Raw genomic sequence first — 20,435 nt, 5'->3', positions numbered from 1 at the left:
GGATAAAACACCACATGGAATGGTGTATTCAGCAGAATGAGGTTTGGGACAATGTTGACAAATTTGTTGGAAGTATGATGGGCTAATAAACATTTTCATGGTAAAGTTGGAGTAATGTAAAAGTGTCATTGATAAAAAAAAAAATAAGCCTTAGTTCGTCTCATTAGTTCTTTTTTTTTGTCTTTTGTGGGTTTTCCACTTTTATTTCATCATCAATTGTTTCATTTGTTATGATTTTTACATTTATACATCTCTGTGGGCACGACCACGCTCGCGTACCATCTAGTCTAATCTAATTCATCATAATTACATATTTACAGTATTCGGTTTGTAACATGCTACAAAGCATTACCAAACTATTTGCAGTCACATTAATTCTTTCCAACATAGTAAAAACATACTTCTGTCAGGTCAAGTCTGAGATATCAACTTTTTCAACGACTTTATATGAGGAAAACGAAAGAAGTTTAAAAGTAGGCACGACAATAAAACATGGAAAAATTATTCAGCTATGGATAGAAGATGTCAGCGTAAATAAAGACAATCCAAATCAACCGTTTGGAAGGATTTAAGTGGGTAGGGAAAGTAGACCGGAATTCCGGGCTCAGACTGACATATTTTGTTGAACGTTTTCGGTGGTATTAACAAATCAAGTAAAACCTTCCAAAGTGGAATGAGGTAAAGTCATGTGAGCAATCGTTTTCGGCGAAAGTGGTGTTTATGCAAGAGAAAACTCAAGAACGAGATTTTTTATTTAACACAAGACTTTATTAACGATCCACAGCTTCATGGAGTGGAGCTGTGGCTTGGTGGTTATGATGCTTGGCTACCAATGTCAGGGTTTTTTCTCATGACAATTTACAACTCCACTCCCAAAGACTTAATAATAAGTCTTTGTTTATGTAGAGCATCTTGTGTATATGTTTGTCTTGTGAAATTTTAAATAGTTTATCCATCCTGTAATTGGCGGGTTACTCGCTGTTGGATGAGTATGAAATAAAAAAAAAAAAAAAAAAAAAAAAAAAAAAAAAAATTAATGAAAAGTCATCTGCACACGAGAAATAAAATTACGAAGGGCAATGTTCAACAATAGCTGTATACAGTATAATAAACTTGTTCTTTGTGTCTGCGGAATCTGCGTTCTCCTAAACTACAATTATTTATATAAAAAATACAATATTTTATTACAAAATAACTACAACTGTAAGTGGTTAAAATTACACCGTGTTAACTATATAATTTACAACAATAAAAATAAAACATTAACTAATGAGAACGAAGTGTTCCCTGTCGTTTACAGAACTCCCCCTTCCGAATCCCTACAAATCAATTTTCTTCAATCAACATAACATTAATGGTAACATAATACATTTAAATGCATAAAATAATGATTAATAATACAGTTTTAAACAATTATAGTACTTCACAAAAGTCTAATTCAATAGAGTCAATTTTTAACAAAGCTTTTTGAATGAAATATTATACAGGTGATTTTCTTATATATTTTATAATTTCAGTTCAAAACATTTACATAAAACAATAAAGGAAGTTACAGATAAGATGACATAAATTAAGAAACAGAAACGAAACAGTCGAACTACACGTGATAAAGAACTACAGTCTTTAGTGATAGCAGGATCCAGAAGGAAAGCTCAAAGTACACTTTGAATCACATTTTGATCATGAAAAGATGCCAGGCCCGTATGCAGCATTTATAATGAGGGGGTGCGAGCGAAGCGAGCAACAATGGCTGGGGGCCAGGGGGCCGCCAAGGGCCCCCGGTCAGGGTCCAGGGGCCGAAGGCCCTGGAAAAATTTGCGTTATTTGACGTTCTAAAGACTGATGTAAGACTGTCTGTTGTGGCTTGGGCTAGTTGAACGATGGACACCAGAACTTAACGCTTTCATGATGAGGCCAACTCAGCAGGGGTGGCGCCAGGATCTTCCCGACGCGGGGGCTACATTCCCCGATGAGGGGGCTATGCGAGCGAAGCGAGCATCACTAGGCTGAGGGCCAGGGGCCGCCAAGAGCCCCCGGTGGGGTCCAGGGGGGCAAAGCCCCCGGAAGCAACGCGTTCTAGCGTCATTTGAGGTCTTTTTAATCAGATTTAGGGTAGCCATTTTTTCCATTTTTTATAATGCATAAATAAAATACTGCGTGCAAAAAAACGATGCGCGATGACTGTTTCAATCCATATTTTTCAATTTAAAAAATAAAAGTTCAAAGAAAATTTAGAAAAATAGAGTTGGAGGTCCCGGAAATTGGACTTATTATACTTCAAAACATGAAAAAAAATATATAAGTCCCTATCATGGGTTGTGACTGAGCTAAGAAATGTTTGAAAAATAGAGATGCTAGGTCTCGGAAAATGTACTTCTTGTTCTTCGAAATATGACCAGCTTTATTGTTGGGGCTGAGCTAAGAAAATGTTTAAAACTAGAGCTGCAGGTCTTCAAAAAATTGCATTTTATACTTTGGTGGAAACATCAGGCCTAGAGGCTTAAAAAACGCAAGCGTAGACCTTTTTCAGTCGGGGAAAAAAGTTTATTCCTCCCAGGTGTATGCATGCGTACCATCTGGACTTCCGAGTGGTGAGAAATTCATGACATACAGGATATTGAAAATGTAATAACTATAGCTATAATGTTGGCTAAGCGAAAATGGCATGTTTTTTTGTTTAGTAATAGATGAAAAATTTATTTTAGGTGCCCCACGGTACAGAAGGTTACTTGTAAATTAAAAAATTGGTGAACAAACGAACAATTAACATAATTCGTTTTTGCTGTAGTGTAGCGTACGTCGACGCAGTACACGACGTAACCGTCGGTAAACTTCGCCTGGAAAATAACACATTACACATTTTGGTCCCTGGATGAAACTTGATATCACGCGTCTCGACCCAACGTTGAACGATTCGTACAAAGGGATACCGCCAGACAAGTGCGTACCTAGCTATTGTTTAGTAGTAAGTTAGATCGCTGGCAATAATGAATGCATATAAAGTGCATATTATCACTCTGACGTACTCTCACGGTCAATGAAACGTCGCGGTTTTCTAGGCGCTGAAGCTAGCTACGAAGTGAACGCGAACGCTTTTTACTGTATATTATATTCCCCGACAAAAAGTACACGTGTTCCCTTCGGTAACCGTCGGTAAACTTCGCCTGGAAAATAACTACATTACACATTTTGGTCCCTGGATGAAACTTGATATCACGCGTCTCGACCCAACGTTGAACGATTCGTACAAAAGGATACCGCCAGACAAGTGCGTACCTAGCTAATGTTTATTAGTAAGTTAGATCGCTGGCAATAATGAATGCATAAAAGTGCATATTAGCCCTCTGACATACTCTCACGGTCAATGGAACATCGTGGTTTTCTAGGCGCTGAAGCTATATGAAGTGAACGCGAACGTTTTTACTGTATATTATACCGCGTACCGCGTACATGAAGCGCTAAGCTATTGCTTGTCGTCACATGATCGACTGCGCATGTTTTACATCGAGTTTGTAGTCAGTTCAGATTCCGTAATTTAATTACCGGTATTTTTTCATTTTATATTAGCATATTTTTGTTTGTATACCATTGATAATGTAAATTTTGTATATATATAATGATATTGTCTTTAGTTAAACAAGACAAGAAAAAATACCAACCGAGGAAATAGTGGACCTTTTGGGACTTGGGGGGGGTGCGTCTGCACCCAACGCACCCCCCCTGGATACGGGCCTGGATGCTGCATGCTCTTCGAGCGTGATCGTGACCCATGTATTAATAAGGCAAGTCATGCACATTTGAAAACATCTCAACGAACACATTAATATACCACACATAGCTGATTAGGTTTTAAACTCTGGCTCTGTGTCACACACACACTTGGTCTAAATTCCTACACCGATTTATCCGCTCTCAGAATCTAATCTACCATACATAGATTTTTTAATACTGTATAACATTTTTTTGGTTTTAAATACGTCAGAAATTCTTAGTTTTACAACATAAACAAGAACATAATATACAAAAATTAGCGCCTCGGAGTTAAATTCTCATTATTATCCTAAATCATTGCAATCGTAGAGTTCGCATTTCTCTCTATTATGCATTCATAACAAAAAGTATTCGTTTAATTTGTAACTAGCTAATGACAAATAACAATATATTTAATATTATTATACATTTACTTCACAATTGTTTTATATAATTTGCATGCATGCATGCCTCGTACATTGCTTAATGTCGACTTTGGTTTGAAAAAAAAACATTGCTTCCGTGTTTCCATAACACCTAACCTAGCCTGTGAATATTAAAAACGTTAAAATTGCGTCTTATTTCCGCTGTTATCGTTGTATCGTCTACATAGAAACAGTGCACGTTACTTGTACCTTTTTATTTAGTTACATTTCAATATTTAAATATATTCATTCAATTTATTCAATTTCAAAAAGTCTCCAGGAATGAAGAGATACATTAAAATTACAAAACAAACAGTATACAAAACAATCAAACGGAAACAATTCAATGCAACTATATCACGCCCTCAGTGCGATAATTAAAATATGGTCATTATTTGTGTAGGTTCTCTTTCGAATACAGTTGTAACCTGTCACAGGCGCCGTGGTAATTTATAGTTGTTTGTTCACATCTTTACGATATTATTATTTTTCATTCTTTATTTAGCCATGCCAAATCAGCCAATCAATGAATTATTAATTCACAACCCACAGTCCCTGTGTCTGACGCATCACTCTTTCACATTGTGGTTTCACATTTCTTTTGTGCCTCAATTTCTGGTGCAGGCAAAACTCGCCGAAATTTTCTAGGCATTTTAATCATACTTTGTGCGATACAAATACAGCCAATTAAAAGGGTGCTAACCGCAATCGCAGTGGTAACCGTCAGTAGGATGAAATTGCTACTCCAAATAAGGTCTACAAAATAAAGAAGATTATCCGTTTCATATACACCCACACACGGCAATGTAACCAAATACAGTTTTATTCACCTTATTTACATTTAAAACAAGTAAGAATGTATAAACATAAGGCCAATATACTGCACTATCAGAAAAGAAATCCAAAGTAACATATACAAAATTACATGTATTATTTTTGTTATTTTTTTAGGGTTATTCCAGGCTTCACCCAAAAAGGAGGCGGTTGACACAATCGAAACTTGAAAGGTACGTCTACTTAATCATTGTTCTTTTCTAATTAAAACATAGATATTAGAAAGTTTTGTACAAATAAATAATAACTGTACCTCCAACGGGATCCTCAGTCGTGGCAGGTTGCGTGGTAGTGACCTTTTCAGTAGTAACAATTCCTGCCAACAGAAGAGGTGGATGTTGAGTTTGGCATTTTAACAAAATAAAACCAATTTTATTTAAAATATACTATCAGTTGTTTTAAAATGTTTCTTCAGTCGGTTGAACTACATACCGTTTGTTTATTTATAGGAATTTTGATATATTCGGTATCTTTATCCAATCATATAAAAAAACACATCGCAGCATAAAACGCTGAATTGTAGTACAATTCAAAACTAAGAACTTAAACTGAGGCTAAATAAGGTATTTTAATAGTTTTAGGAAAAATATTAAACATATTTTTCTTACTGTAATTTTCTGCAATTTATATTTATATTTTATAATGTGAAATGTTTTGGCCTTTCAAAAAATAGCATTTGTTTTTGTTTACCTAGGTCAAAGGTCAAATGCTCAAAAAATGCAATTCAGTGACCAAAAAGTCAACCCGTACATATACGGGCCTCGCGTCCTAGGACAGTAAATTACCCCGTATGGGATACGGGCCACGTCTTCAAAGGGTTAAGTTTGATACAAATAAAAAGTACACTTACTGTTAACAGTAGCATGGGTTGTGGTGTGAATAGTAGTTTGTCTCTCAGTAACGGTAGTAACACTTGGTGTTGTTATATCAGTTGTTATTGTTGTTGCTGTAGTAGTAGCAGTGGTAGTAAGAGCAGCAGCAGTAGTAGTAGTAATATCTGTGCTTAGAGTTGTAGTAGTTTCTAGAAAATGTGTAAAAATAGAAAGAAAAAACAATACATATTTAAAAAGATTAACTTCAACCATCATCATTCTGTACACAGCATTTCGTAATGAAACTAAGGGGTTTATAAACGAGAAGATTAACGTAAATTTACCAAGTGACTTACTATCTACACATTGCCAAATAAGGCTGCAATCAGATCAGTGTTGCTTAACATGTCCAGTGACCAATTGGTTATGAGAGGGGCGCCGCAAGCCATAGCTATACAATCAGCAGAGGTTGCAGTCACTCCTCGAGCATTGTTCTGGTGATAGAACAAGTCTTCTCGGATAAGGACTTAAAATTGGAAGTCCAGCGTACATATCTGGCTCGTTTATACTTTAAATAACCCAGTTCATTTTTCGGAAGAGTAGGGGTTACCCCGGTGTTCTGTTTCATTCAGCCCCTGTCGTTGTGGACAGGCGAACAAGGACCATTTTGGGAGAAAAGAGTTAGTGTCCACACCTGTGCGCAATTCAGTCCAATTAGGTTTCAAGTCACAGTTTAATCTTTCACATTTACCAGTAGCAAGGTGTGTAAGGCTATGCATCTGTGAGCACACGTAAAATAATCACAATTGATAATTTTAAGTTTAATGATTAATTTTTTTTTAAATTATTCCATTTTATTCCATTATTTAATTTTTAATTTGATTTAACTTATGTTTCGATCTATAACGAAAAAACTGTTTTGTTTACTAAGTGTATGTGTTTAGTGTATGTGTTTGAGTACCTGGTTGAAAATACTAGGGAGAAAAAAGGCGGCGTGGAAAGGACCTGGCCACCCTACCACATAATGCCGAGGCTTAGTACAATGAGCTCCTAACAGCTCATTCCCCTACGTTCAGAGAACACGGGACTCACCTTACTTACCTGCTAGATTTCCTGTCTGAGTATCAACCGTGCTGTGCACTACTGTTACTTCTGTGTTCATCAGATTAGGACCCTCGCTTGATGTGAACTGCAGTATAGTACTAGGTTCCTCTGAAGGTCCAATGATAAACGTAGTTGCTTCATTAGTTGTAGGTACTGTAGGAGCCGCAGTTGTAGTTGGAGAATTAGTCGTTTGGGCAACAGTAGTTTGAGAATCTGTAGTGACTTTATTAGTTTTAAATACCGGTGTTGTAGGAGCTGTAGTTGTAGTTGGAGAATTAGTAGTTGGAACATTATTCAATGCAACAAAATGCGCACAGTCTGCGTCTGAGTACGACGAGCATCCTCCACAACTAGCATAGTGTTTGTCCCAAATGCATTCGTCTTCTACAAATGTACACGTCGTCTCTCCAAGAGGAAAACCGTTTAATAAACATTGTGACCCCAAATCTACATAATAATATTTAACATTGACACATTTAAATTCAAAACTTATATATCAAAAAAAATGGAAATAGTTTAAATGAAAAATAAATTAACATGTTTCTTTCGGTCGTTCTTTTTTTTAATTCTAAATTGTTTTCATTCTTTCATTTTTTTTTCGTTCTTTCCTTGTTTCTTCAATATTTTGTTCCCTCTTTATTTTGTTTCGTTCCTTTTTTATTATTTTGTTCTTTCGTTTTTCTTTTTTAATTCTCTATTTCTTTTGTTTATTCTTTTTTTAGTTTTGTTCGTTCTTTCTGTTTTCGTATTAGTAAAAAATAAATAATCTACACATTGACAAGATCATTTAGTATACCGTACATTAACATTGAACTAGAACAGTCATTTTTCATATCATGAAACTATTATTATTATTATACCATTACACGATTATTAAAAACATTGTTCTTATTTATTTATTTATTTTATAATAACCTACATTTAACTAGAGGCTATGTCAAGGCAGATAGACGGGGATACACTACACTATTTTCGAACATGCAGTCTACAACCTAGCCTCACGTGTAACATAAGTATATTGAACTCTGAAGTAAGAGTTTAATAGAATGTCTATTGCATATCACATCGCATATCTTCCAATCAAAAATGACAAGAATATATTCGTCAGGTGTAAATACGATTGTAAAACTACAATTTTGGAAATAAATACCTACAGCGGAAATATTTATGGGAAAAAAAGATTATAATATAATGTTTTTTTCCCATAAATATTTTTAGATGAGATTAATTAAATATTAATAAACAAATATTTTTCAGTGTTTCAATTTTTTGTTTATTTCATATTCATATTAAGTTTTATCTGGAATGAACATTTTTCTTTGCAATTACTGCAATATATATCACTAGATTGGCTGGACTTGAAATATTGGGAAATGTATGGTGTGCCTTACCTAATTTGCAGTCGGACGAATTGACATTCACATCGTACCAAAAATATCTTGGTAGGTTTGTTGCTATTGGTGACTGAGCTATTACTCCAGATCCGTCTGCATGGCTAACATAAAAAATTCCATTTTCATACGTTATCGTAATAGTGTTTGACACAACTGTCACTTTTGCAAACTGTAGAGCTGTATTAGAGTCACATTTACTCTTAAATTCATATTGACCTTCAGATTTTCTTTTTACATCGATTTTGTATAGAAAAGCACCTCCTGTAAACTCTGATGTAAACATGTAATGCACGTGATCAGGATCGGCATGGAAATCTACTTCACAGGTAATGCTAAAACTGTCTAGATTCTCAGGCAGATAAACAAACCTGTAAATATGATTACCAGTACCACAACCTATATAAAAAAAACCATGACTTTCGCTTAACATGGTAAAAAAACACAGAATGTGGACAAATTTTGCTTTAAAATCTTTTTTAAATTTAGTTTAGGTAGTTCAACAAGAAATAAAAACAAAAAGGTGAACAAAATAGTTGGTGGGTATACATTGGATACTTTTTTAGCGCGACAATAACATTCTGAGGTTGAAAAAAAATATATATAAAATAAAAGAAAGTTCCTTATAGCCAAATGATCATTATTTACAAAAGAATAAGGATTTTACTGGATAATTTGAACTATGCCAATTAAAAAAAGTGCGCAATAACAATCGTGTAACACCAGAAAAAATATAGAGTTATTAGTGTTTTGAAATATCTAAACATATCTTTAGATGGCACAATCACCGTACCGAACAAGGTGATGTCTATTCCACATACAACCAGGTTTCCTGCCAGATATGAAAAATTATATGCAACGTAATATTAAAACAGTTTAAAATGCAACAAATCCAAACTTATTTTATTTTCGGAAGACTATAACATGTTCGCCTCGTCACGGTTTATTATTCTCTATATCACACTGAACTGGACAATATTTTAACTACGTATTCTGTCAGCATTAAATAATGAAACAAAGTCTATCTTCAATTTTCATTCTACAAGTATTCATCAAGTTAGAATGCTTTACCTTCTTTTGCCAGAGTTGTACAACAGAAGAGAAGAACAATGATTGGTATTATTATCACCATTATTAGTTTTTTACACAACAAAAGTTAATGCTAGCTCCTGAAAAAGAAAATGATTGTGAAGAATAATAAACATAACTAGAATTTGATTCGTCACTTTGGCGAATTGTAGGTGATAATTTCATAATTTTACTGTAATTTCATTTTATAAATGATGCAAACACATTAAAATACGATTGCAAAATATTTATAGTGTTGAGTTTTGCCTATTATGTGTATGAATTATATATCTATATACATGCAGTGTAGCATACGTGAAATTACGGGACACACATCATGTTCTAATTTGTTTGGTATGATGACGTTATCAAAATAAACTTAAAGATTCGATGAGAATTGAGAAAATAACTGTAAGATTTGAAAAGATAAGAGAATTTTCCACGAGAAACGCGGCTGTTGTGCGCGCTCTTTGAAATTTGAGATGTGTTGATTTTTAGTTTGATAAAAAAATGTGCCTAAATGTGGTAGTGATATGCCCATATATGGTATGTGACTTCATCATGTCCATGGGCACATCACATTCTAAGACTGCTACTATATAATATAAATGGCGTATAATGACGTCACGGATAAGCGATCACACTGAAAAGCTTATTAGGATTAAATTTAATTATTCAAAAGATATTGTAACATTGTGGTTATCATTAACATTTAACTTTTTAAGATAATTGTTACACAAATTTGTACATGGAGAAATAAGAAGAAGAATAAATATTGCATACAATAACAATTGTGAATATTATTCTAAATGATAACATAATAATAATAATACTTATTTTAAATCCAGAAATTAATAGACAACAGCATACGATCAATAATGCTTAACAGTCTTTGAAACACTTGTGCATTGTGTAATTATGTCCTAAAAATTAAATAAAGAAAACCTGTGCTTTAAACTACACAAAAAACACGAAAACCTAATGTAATTTAAACTACACGAAAAAACACGAAAACCTAATTTAATTTAAAGTACACAAACGACCCTCGGTCACCTCAATGGTCGGTTACCATGTCTAGCTGACTGTGCTTTTTTTTGTATGACATTAACATTATTATTCTATTTTTCTTTCAGTCTATAGGATTGTCTTGTGATATCGGTTTGTTATTATGATTGGCAGTTATGTAATCGAACTGGTCGTTCCAATGTAATATAATTTATATTTGTAATATATTTAGATAGCTTAACCTCACCCTGCTGGTTACAGAAATGTGTGTCCGAGTGGGCCAAAATTTAAGTACGAGTTGGCGGTTGGCCTATCTATTGGACTGTATTCGTTTGTAAAAGACAAGCAATGGTTTTTCAATAATAAAAAGACACAACTGTGGTTTGTAAATGACAACCTATGGTTTGTAAAAGAAAAACTATGGTTCGTATATTTATCGAAAGACAAATAATGGTTTGTAGACAAATCATGGTTTTAAGACAAATCATGGTTTGTAAAAGACAAACTATGAGTTGTAAACTACCGTATGGATGGTCTTTTAAACCACAGTTTCTGCAGCTCACTATGTCGGTCGGTTGGTCGGTCGGTTGGTCGGTAAACACTAACTTGAGCACGCGACTGTAGCCATGTATATGGCCTTGTTGTTGAATTACGGTATTGCTATTGGTTATATTATATTTATTTGACCAAATTATTAATTAAGTACAGTAGCATAACTTTCGATCTTATTCTAAATAATAGGCCAAATTACTTACTGTGTGTAAATTTGTTTTAATTTTGCTGCTGAAAATACACAAGAATTTGATATCAGCAATACAATAACTGTACAGTATTCAGTCCTAGAATACAAATATTAACCAATCAATTGTGGATACAACAAAGATCATTGAGTTAAGTAATTAAATATACATAATTACTTTTTATTGCTGAGCTTGAGTGAATTCTTATTGAATTTTTTCACAGTATAGGTTCTGATCATTTTTATTATTCCAAGGTGGATATTAAGTGATTAAAAAGGCATTAAAAAGTGTTCTTTCAAATGTCATTCTCTTGTAACAAAGAGAGTATAATAGATAGCCTAATCATATCAACTGTATATAAAGATCTATTCATGTATAAATGTAATGATATTGGACACACTTTTTTGTTATCTAAAGTCAATCAATGGATTTTATTGATAGTATAGTTATATAGTATAGTATAAAGAAGATTCTGACAATAAAAAAGAGAAAGTGCATAAATTATATCTGCCTCGATTATAATTTTCCTACATAAAAAGTGGTAATGTAACTAAGCCTAACAACTTGATGTGAATTTGGTGTAACGAGTATATTCATCTTCAATGATTGAAAAACTGGTTCACCTGCTATAGACGGTGTGATTTTATGTATTTTGTTTTCAAACTTTATTTGTTATTTTAAAGAAATGTCAAATAGTTGCTTTTTGTGACATTTAACATTGACATTGCAACTTCAAAATGATAACCCTAGATGATGGATTAGGAAGACTCTAAATGTAGGCTCTAAAAATGCAGGAATGTTTAGTTGCTTGAGAACAAAGCCTTTGACCATGCCCTTTCAACTCCGGTTGGATTTTGGGTCATCTATCACTATGACCAAGATTCATGAAAACAGTGTCCGTATTCAACAATCATACTACAAGAGTGAAGTATTTCATATTACATTAGACCTGCAATGTTTGACGTTTTGTAAAAATAATGCACATATATGACTTTGAAAACATTAAACCAGGTCATTTCTTGTCTTAAATGTGCGTTCTAAGGGTAATTATGATAAAAAGAGAAAAAGAACGCAATACCTAAGTAGCTCGTAGGTAGTAAACGTTTATAGGCCAAGCTTAGTTAGGCCTAGTTTTGTAGGCCTAGCTGATAAAGAACGGTAATGCACGAACATCGTACGCTAGCTATAGACCTAGTCTGACGTTTTCTCGTTGCTGAATTAATTTTTTTCAATTTGCAATCTGCAGAATCCGTTAATTAAAATTGAAAGACCTGGTTATTTGTTTATTCTTCACGCGATCGGTAAAAGTGGGTGCATCGCAATATGAAAATATCAATCCACGCGCGATGCATGTTGCAATTTATATTGGGCCGCTAAAATTTTTAGAATCGATATATTTTTTACATTTTAACTGTTTAAAGAAGAACAAAATATCGCAATAGGTCCATATAGTATTTATTTTAAAATAAAATGATGTGTTTGTCCTTAAATTAGGTAAAAAAAACGTAGGTCTAGTATCTTTAAGTAAGATTTCCTTTAAATTGTAATTTAGATAGGATATTTAATTGTGTTTCTCCTAGCCTATGTGCATGATAAATAAGGCCACAGGCTATAGAGACAAACATACAGTGCATGGTAAAAACAAAACATTCGGGTTATCCGCGCAAACGCAGCATGCACATACGTTAAAATATGAACGCTGAAAATGAATATACCATCCTATAACATGAATTAAATATGTTTACAGTGATGAATTGTACCTGTGTCATAAAGCATAATAAGAAAACACTGTATTATTATGTTATATAGTGTAGCATATAGATGAAATGAGACCCATCTTTTAATCAAATTTTCATCAAAATGAAGTTTGAAGATAGAAATTTGAAGATGATTGTCTGAACCAGATCATATTAAACTAGAATATAATCGTATACATGTAGAAAAGAAATGCGCGCTATTTTAAACGCGGTGTGATTACAAAAGAGATGAAAAAATACTCTTTTAATTCAACTGGCCATATGATGACGTCATGACATCCGAGGCAACATTTTATAATAATAATAATAATAATATTTATTCGGCAAAAGTTCATAAAGTACATTTTACAATTCATCTTGCCAGGAGCAAGTAATAGGCATGAGCCCAAACAGAAAACTGCTCTTACTCCATCATTACTTATAAAATACAAAAATAACAAAACTAAGTAGCACAAATTAAGTCAAAATAAAACAAAACAAAACAAAGTTATAATGAGATACACCAATTAAAAATAAGCTGCATTGAATAAACAATATAAACAATTAGGCCTACAGTACAACTTAATATTTTGAGATCAAATGTTTGATGAGTTGGGCTTTAAAGTCTGAAATTGTAGCACATTGTTTAATTTCATTGGGAAGTTGCTCCCATAATCTAGGGAAAATAACAAACGATGAATTTAAAAATGTATTCGTCTTTGCCTTCCAATGTATTAACCGCCCTTCACACCTCTCACTTGATCTCACAAACTCATTAAAGGATGATGGACAGAGGCCATGCATTATTTTAAAACCTAATGTGAGTCTATACACTTTAAATATATCTTCAATACTTAAAATATTTAGGGTCTTTAACCTATATAAATATGAAGTGTCCCAATTTCCTTCTTTTCTGTACATAATTATTCTAGTGGCCTTTCTCTGAACCCTTCCAAGTCTATACATATGAGATATTTCAGTAGGTGCCCACATACAACAACAGTAAGTCACAACAGCTAGTATTAGTGCTTTGTAAAGATTTAGCATTGCCATCCAAGACATTGCTTTACTACATCTTGAAACAAAACCAAGAAGTTTGCTTGCCTTACTACAAACATAATCTACATGAGAGTGGCATGTTAATTTACTGTTGATATATACACCAAGTAGTTTGAATTCATGGACTCTTTTCGTTGAATCGGAATTGATATCGTAAGCAAATATGATGGGATCTTTACACCTGGATAAACTCATTGCTGCACATTTTGATGCATTTAATGGTAGTTTATTTAAAACTGACCATTCATAAATCTTATTTAAATCACTCTGTAACTTTATACAGTCTTCTAATTCATGAATAGGTCTTGAAATGGTATTGTCATCTGCAAATTGAAAAATTGAAGATTCTATACCATATTCAAGATCCTTCACATACAATAGAAGCAAAAGAGGGCCAAGAACTGACCCCTGGGGTACCCCTGATATTACATTCTTCCAATGCGATATTTCACCTCTATAGATAACTCTTTGTTTTCTATTTAAAAGAAAATCCTGGATCCATTTATTTAAACCTTTGTTTAAGCCAATATTGTTAAGTTTTTTAATCAGACGATTATGGGGTACTTTATCAAAAGCAGATGAAAAATCTAAGAAAATTACATCTACTTGCTTACAATTTTTTGCATCTAAACTTTGAGCCCATGAATGAAACGCCTTAGTGAGTAACAATTCAGTACTATAAGCATGTCTAAAACCAAACTGATTATCTGATAATATACTATTAGCCTCTAAGAAATTATTGATTCGAGTACACACAAGTTTCTCCATAATTTTACAAACAATGGGTGTTAAAGACACAGGTCTGTAACTCTTAAAATCACCTTTAGGTTTTCCATGCTTTTTGAAAACAGGTACAACATTAGCAGTTTTCCACTGTTTTGGTAAAATGCCTTTTTCTAAAGATAAGTTAAAAAAGTCGCACAACAATCGTGCTAGTTCTGCCCTACAAACCTTTAGAAATATGGGAAATAAATTATCAGGTCCTGGAGATTTTGAAACAATTAAATAGTTTAATGCCTGATAAACTTCCATCACATTAAATTTCTCAAGTTCCATATAATGCTAAGGGATAATATCAGAGTTGCAGAGCAAGTCATCATTACCACCATCATCATTATTACTGAAATTACTAGAATTTATATACAATTCAACAGCTTCCTTAATAAGTTTTTATCATGTGGGTCACTTTTTATTCTGAGGAGCTATAACATATTGAAATATACTGTACAAATGAAATTATTATTATCCTAATTTTTGTTTAATATGATAACGTAATACCAATTTAAATTTTGTGTACGCATGTTAAAGAGAATTGATTGAGAAAGAACATATTACAACTTATAGGAGAAAATTGCATACGCACGACATTCTCTATTAAATTGGGTCAACTATTACAAAAAAATAAAAATCATATTTTAAAAATTCGAGTGGCCTTTTGGTGACGTCAGAACATCCGGTCGATACAAATTTTACATTGAATTGATATCTAAAACTCATCAGCTTTCATTATAAATTTCAAAAAGAGAGGTTCACCAGTCATCCTGAGGGACTATAACCGATTAAAAATATTCATATTTTTGCCCAAATTTGCATTACATTACCCATTTTAGTGCACGTGCAATGTTCATCAAAATGAATGAAATCTACCCAATTGCAATTTTTTTACCCTTCAAATCAAATCAAATAAACATTTATTTCCTTCAAAAGCAGAAAAGATAGAAACAAAAAATCAATAACAACAATGAAACATAATAAGGTTTTTAAAAAGTGCGTGCGGAAAACGCGAACAAATGTAAAATGCTCAAAATGACCTGAAATGTATGCGAAAATGATTTTAAATATATTTTTGCGTGAAACGCTATTTTAATAAAATATAAATTTCTTCGTATCATGAAGTATACTTCTGTAAAGTTTCATGGCAAGAATTTGGTTCAGAATTTATGATCAACCATAAAATTTCATAAAATCCTGTGTAACTTACGCTACATGACTTTTACATCATATAACATAGTTTCCTGCACATCTGCAGTTAGGGTCAATCCTCTGACAAAGTTATACCATTTTATGTTGACAAGAATTAGAGATAGAGCTGCAACAAAAATCGTAGAAAGAAAGAAAAATAAGATAGAAAAAATAAGATCTTGACAATAACAAGCGGTTATCCGCCAAGTGCGGATAACCAATAACGATTAAAGACAATTTTTGTCGCGAATTATACGAAAGCGGAAACCGTCAAGCATACATAGAAAATAAGTTTTGGAAGAGAGAAGATGATACTCACGAGAAGTGGTCGATTATGAGAAGAGGTCACTTACGAGAGGTGGTTAATTATGAGAAGCGTTCAATAGAGATGGTCACTAATTACCAGAGGTCATTGTGACGGGAGATTATGAGATTATTATGAGAAGCTGGTTGCTTAGGATGTTTCGTCGTTTTAGAAAGTTGGTTGCTTACAATTGAGTTTACATCATTTAACAAACCTCTTCCGTTCTGTGAAAGTGTAAATTTAGATTAAGCCAATAACGTTTGATATCTGACGTAAGAAATTGAGAAAAAGATTCAATAATATTGCATATTCTTAAAGAATGTGGATTTTTTAAGGTCTAGGGCAAGTCAATAACGAGACACAATCAATGTTAAAAGAAGAAATCAACATTGTGATTATCTAGTTGATTATGCTGAAGTAATCGTGCTCTAGATCCGAATAACGAAGTTGGTCATAGGAAAGACAATTTAATTGTCGTTCCTATGATATAATACATGATAATTTTAAAATACTGAGTTACATAAGACAATAAGGTTTACAAAGAATAAGATTATTCTCTCTATTAAACGAATATAAAACACCTTTTGCTCTAAAGTAAACTACAACGCTCGGGTTGGTTTTCGAACGCATAATAGCTACAACCTCGTTTGCACACATACACAAGCTGAAACATTTAATATAAATCATTATTATTTCGTTCATTCTATTTAACAGGGCTCTGCCGTTAAATAGAAATATCTTTCAACTCATGAAATATTGTCATCAATCAACTCATAACATTCATTATTCTCTATATTATTTAAATGAAAAATATAAAAAGTATACTTATTAACATAGCAAGAAAAGAAAAACGATTATATCGCGCAAATAAGAGCGCTACACTATACAGATATTGACTGGTGTAATGGGCATGGTTCAAATAATTATTATAGACAAAGACGATTTGGAAACTAAACTACATTTCACTGATGAATTCGAGCAATATAAACTAGTATTTTAAACCTTACCCTTTTAAAAACCCCGGTAAATATTTGTTTCGTATACAATACCACCACATAAAAATCCGTTCAAAGCGAAACGAATGCACAAGTACAGTTCACCGTTATTTAGACCTCTAAGAAACGAGCATATTATCATCAGTGCTTTCAAGATATACCAGAAAATTATTCCCAAACATACTTTAAATGTTTCTTTGTACATCCACTGCAGGTCTACGTAACGATTAGATCGATTGAATTCAGACATGCGCAATCTAAACATAGACTATTCCACAATATTAGGTAATAATTATATTTTAAAACTATACCATAACTTACCAATCAGATGTCGTGAATAGAAAAGTGCGGTTATACAAACATAACTATTGACTTATAGACGTATCGACTCAGTAGGATATTGATATCACCAGGCTAAATTAACGATTTCAGGGTTGAAAGAAAAAACATAAAAGCGCGACAATTTACCGTATTACCGTACCTTAATTATGTTAAAATAATCAACAAAAAGGTTAATTAATCATTCAAGTGGGTGAACAGTACATAACACTTTTTACTGTCATTTTTAAATTTATTTATCAATACAACCTGAAAAGAAAACAAAGAGTTATCTATAGTGGTGAAGTATCGCATTGGAAGAATGTAATATCAGTGACACCCCAGTGGTCAGTTCTTGGGCCTCTTTTTGTTTCTATTGTATGTGAGTGATCTTGAATATGGTATAGAATCTTCAATTTTTCAATTTGCAGATGACAATACTATTTCAAAACCTATCCATGATAGCCGAACTCACCAAACGTTTGATCTCAAAATATTATTTGTTTTGTTTTTAATTAATTTGTACTACTTAGTTTATTATTTTTGTATTTTATAATAATGATCTTGGTCATCATCGTCATTATCGTCATCATCGTCATCGTCATCGTCATCATTATTATTATTATTATTATTATCATCATTATTATTATCATCATTATTATTATCATCATTATTATCATCATCATTATTATCATCATCATTATTATTATCATCATTATTATTATCATCATCATTATTATATTCATCATCATTATTATCATCATCATCATTATTATCATCATTATCATCATCATAATTATCATCATCATCATCATTATTATCATTATTATTATTATTATCATCAGTATTATTATCATCATCATTATTATATTCATCATCATTATTATCATCATCATCATCATCATTATTATCATCATCATCATCATCATAATTATCATCATCATTATTATCATCATCATTATTATCATCATCATTATTATCATCATAATTATTATCGTCATCATTATTATCGTCATCATTATTATCGTCATCATCATTATCGTCATCAATATTATCGTCATCATCATCGGCATCGTCATCGTCGTCGTCGTCATCGTCATCGTTATCGTCATCCTCATCATCATCATCATCATCATCATCATCATCATCATCATCATCATCATCATCATTATTATTATTATTATAACCATAACCTAACTTAGCTGATTGGGCGAAAGGTATAAGAAATTGTAATTGTTGCTAAATACGATTTTATCTTGGTGATACTGTACTATTTTGTTATCTACGGTACGGTACGTTTAAGCTGTTGTAATGTTAACAAAAGTAACACTTCTGTTTTTAAAACATACGTAATTGTTATTTTTCAAGTAACATTATCTTCTCTTTTTAATTTATACTACAGTATACATTATAACGCGCGCGGCCCAAACTCTATGTTTCTATGATTATAGTTAATATGGAGCTTTCGCAGGAGCACGTAAACGGCATATTAACTTAAAAGCTATTTGACAACATGCAATGCGCAAGTTCCGTAAGAACAACTCGATTTTTGCATAGCCTACAAGGTTTGAAACATGACAAATCTATAAATATCTCAGAAAGAATTGTTCACAATAATTCATAACATTTGGATAAAGTTTAAAGTATTACAAAAATATGAAAAAAGTCCGTTAGAATAATTATTTACGGTTCATCATCTCTCGTACCAATAGATTCCGTAACAGTTATTTTTAGAAAATAATTTGTCATGGTTGTTGTACCTTTTTGTATTGCATTTTGCTAATAGAAAAACACAATTATATTATTTTTTTCGGCTATTTTCTATACAACACAATCAGGTAACAGATATCCTGGGCCATCGAAGAGAGAATGGTCTTTCATCCATACATAAATGTAAACAAGGGGGAACACTTTTTGTCTGCCCTAATTTAAAATAATAACTTTAAATATTTTAAAATTAATATTTGAAAGTAAATTATTTAAAATATTACCATTCAAATATAATGGGATATTTAGAAGAAGAAAGATATATATATATATATATATATATATATATATATATATATATATATATATATATATATATATATATATATATATATATATATATATATATATATATATATATATATATATATATATATATATATATATATATATATATATCTAGTGTTGCCCGAAAGCTCTGCTAACTTTTCTGGCTGTTTACTTTATCGGTTTGATTTAGCTTTTCGCTTTTTATGCCTTTGCCTTTGGATTTATATATATATATATATTGGGGCGACTTTTTCTCATTCTCACATATTTCCTCATCTTTATCGTTTCAAATTAATTAATTAAATTTCAGTATATCACCGGGCGGTTTAGAATTAATGTTCTTTGCCTGATTTGTTTATACTGTATATATACACAACAGGCAAAGAACATTAATTCTAAACCGCCCGGTGATATACTGAAATTTAATTAATTAATTCGAACTCGGACCGCCTGCTTGATATGCAGATGTCCTAACCATTAGACCACTGGAGCTTTCATGGTATTGTTCGAACTCGATTTCAAGGTCTAATTTTATTAATCTTTATTTTTCAGGTTTTTTGGGTATCTTTCATTTATTTAATGAATTAATTTCTTTTTCCAAATGCTATTTATTAATGAAATTAAATATATAAAAGTACAATAAAATTGATTATTGATTTATAAATAGAATCTATATTCTTATAAAAATGAATTAATAGACAGACGAGTTACGAAATTGTGATTTATCGTTATTCACCTCCGATGTCTTGCGATACGATTAGCCTGCAGTAAAGTAATAATAATTATACTTTAAAATAAGTTGTAAGAAATTTCTGAAATTTAATGTTGTTGCTTTGTATTTTTTTCTTTGAGATACTCCCATGTGACAATAAACTTGTTTTTTTAATTTACTTTC

General features: G+C 32.2%; 2 long non-coding RNA genes across 2 annotated transcripts; one reads left to right on the top strand and one right to left on the bottom strand.

Moving 5' to 3' along the window:
• Window positions 1-4,862: 4,862 nt before the first annotated feature.
• Window positions 4,863-5,942, bottom strand: LOC140039739 (uncharacterized). Its single transcript, XR_011842572.1, has 3 exons — window positions 5,860-5,942; window positions 5,263-5,325; window positions 4,863-4,931 (listed from the first exon to the last, which is right to left on the bottom strand). It is a non-coding gene; the product is annotated as an uncharacterized lncRNA (long non-coding RNA).
• LOC140039737 (uncharacterized) lies at window positions 4,863-8,612 on the top strand. The gene is made up of 3 exons (XR_011842571.1): window positions 4,863-5,025; window positions 5,127-5,182; window positions 8,570-8,612. It is a non-coding gene; the product is annotated as an uncharacterized lncRNA (long non-coding RNA).
• The last annotated feature ends 11,823 nt before the right edge of the window (window positions 8,613-20,435 follow it).

This window comes from Antedon mediterranea, chromosome 2, assembly GCF_964355755.1.
Source record: "Antedon mediterranea chromosome 2, ecAntMedi1.1, whole genome shotgun sequence".
Classification (NCBI taxonomy): domain Eukaryota; kingdom Metazoa; phylum Echinodermata; class Crinoidea; order Comatulida; family Antedonidae; genus Antedon; species Antedon mediterranea.
The sequence above is the reverse complement of the archived record's forward strand: the minus strand, read 5'-3'. Positions and strand labels throughout refer to the sequence as shown.